Here is a 2731-nt window from a genome sequence, read left to right as displayed (position 1 = left end):
TCACTGGGATCGAGCACCGCAAGATTGAACCCAAAGTTAAGCACTTCTCCCATTGCAAGAAAGATCAATCTAGTAGGCCAAACCAAACTAATAATTCGAAGATACTTGCAAAGATAACCAATCGTACATAAAAGATTTCAGAGAAGAATCAAATATTGTTCATAGATAGATTTGATTATAAACCCACAATTCACCGGATCACGACAAACACACCACAAAAAAAGTTACATCGAATAGATCTCCAAAAAGATCGAGGAGAACTTTGTATTGAGATTCAAAGAGAGAGAAGAAGCCATCTAGCTAATAACTATGGACCCGAAGGTCTGAAGTAAACTACTCACACATTATTGGAGAGGCCATGGAGTTGATGTAGAGGCCCTCCGTGATCGATGCCCCCTCCGACGGAGCTCCGAAAAAGGCCCCAAGATGGGATCTCTTGGGTACAGAAGGTTGCGGCGGTGGAAATAGGGTTTCGTGGTACTCTCTGATGTTTTCAGTGTATATGAGTATATATAGGAGGAAGAAGTAGGTCGGTTGAGCCACGAGGGGCCCACGAGGGGGGAGGGCGCGCCCCCTGCCTCGTGGACTCCTCATTTGTTTCTTGACGACCACTCCAAGTCCTCTGGATCAAGTTTGTTCCAAAAATCACGTTCTCGAAGGTTTTATTCCGTTTGGATTCCGTTCGATATTCTTTTTCTGCGAAACACTAAAATAGGCAAAAAACAGCAATTCGCACTGAGCCTTAGGTTAATAGGTTAGTCCCAAAAATAATATAAAAGTGTAAAATAAGCCTATTAACATCCAAAACAGATAATATAATAGCATGAAACAATCAAAAATTATAGATATGTTGGAGACGTATCAGGGGTGCGCCCCTACCTCGCGGGCCCCCTGATGCTCCACCGACCTCAACTCAAACTCTATATATTCACTTTTGGGGAGAAAAAAATAAGAGAGAATGATTCATCGCGTTTTACGATACAGAGCCGCCGCCAAGCCCTAATCTCTCTCGGGAGGGCTGATATGGAGTCCGTTCAAGGCTCCGGAGAGGGGAATCCATCGCCATCGTCATTATCAACCTTCCTCCATCACCATCATGATGCTCATCGCCGTGCGTGGGTAATTCCATCGTAGGCTTGCTGGACGGTGATGGGTTGAATGAGATTTATCATGTAATCGAGTTAGTTTTGTTAAGGTTTGATCCCTAGTATCCATTATGTTTTGAGATTGATGTTGCTATGACTTTACTATGCTTAATGCTTTTCACTAGGGCCCGAGTGCCATGATTTCAGATCTGAACCTATTATGTTTCCATGAATATATGTGAGTTCTTGATCCTATTTTGCAAGTCAATAGTCACCTACTATGTGTTATAGAAGAACGCCCGTGCGTTGCAACGGGGTCACATTAACTTTAAAAGTTGAATATTAATCATGTTAATAATACATTTAATATTCTCATACATATCAAGTGACACTGGCGACCTTTTTTGTCAATTTAGCAACGGGCTCAGTTGCAACGGGCTCTTTATACATATCAGACAACTCGCTACTACTTAAACTACAACTATGGCTACCAATATTTTTTTGTCAATTTAGCTCAGCAATAGTGCCTGGCTTAATAGACTGCTTTGCATTCACCCCCTCAGAAGACAGAGAGAATCAACTCAACATGTCAGAAGATTAACAGAAATTTCATTTGTATGGCATGAACATATAGCAGGAGCACCAACACATAGATCAGCAGAGAGCAGAGCACAACATGCACACACTCGGGCCATCTATATCATACACACACAGCAACGCACACACGCATCACACTGGTATACACATACAGAAAAGCAGGCACACACGCATCATGCGCATTGGCCGGTGCGACGCACGCAGAGCAAGTACGTACGCAGGGAGAGCAAGCTAGCAAGCACGCACGCGTCCAACCCCGCCGCTGCATGCGCTGGCAGAAGGTGAGGCAGCAAGGGAGACTGCACATTGAAGCTGTCCATGCAAGGCGGGAGGTGCTGGGCCGGCGACGGCGGTGTCGGGACGGCGCTTGATTCATTCCCGGTGGCGTGGAGCTTGGGGCGGCAACGCGGCGATAGCTAGTGCTCGGGGATGGGGGTTTGGGGCGGGGGCAGTCGACCCGATGGCTGGCGAAGTTAACGGGTTCGGGCGGCTGGAAATTCGGCGGGTGGCGGCGGCACGACGCGAGGATGGGACAGGCGAAAAACCTAGCGGGCGTTCAACTACCAATACCCACGCCTTTTTTAGGGGAATTGCTTGTGAAAATAACGTGCGACGACGACTTAGCGAGCGAATCCCCTTAAAAAAGACATAGCGAGCAGATTCCCTTAAAACTGGTAGGAATGGATACGATTGATGACGTTGATAAATAGTGGTGAATGTTGGCCTAATTTACTATCATCATGCATGGAAACGAATCATCAAGAAAAAGAATACTTCCTATTACTACACTCATAGGAAGCTTCCTAATCTCTGCTACCAAACAGTTTCTGCCCAAACAAGGAAGGAAAGTTATGGACGTGATTCGGAAGGAAACAAACGTTATGAAGATTAATTAATTTAGATTTGATCTTTAGAGATTGATTGTGATTGATTCTTTTACATAAAAACATTACTAAATAATTTGCGTCAGTATGGAAAGTTCTGATCCGTTCAGTTTTTTTCATTGTGTGAGAGGGTGAAGTGAAAATAAACCGATGAAGTGGGGGAGG

Source organism: Triticum dicoccoides, chromosome 2A (assembly GCF_002162155.2).
Source record: "Triticum dicoccoides isolate Atlit2015 ecotype Zavitan chromosome 2A, WEW_v2.0, whole genome shotgun sequence".
Classification (NCBI taxonomy): domain Eukaryota; kingdom Viridiplantae; phylum Streptophyta; class Magnoliopsida; order Poales; family Poaceae; genus Triticum; species Triticum dicoccoides.
The sequence above is the reverse complement of the archived record's forward strand: the minus strand, read 5'-3'. Positions refer to the sequence as shown.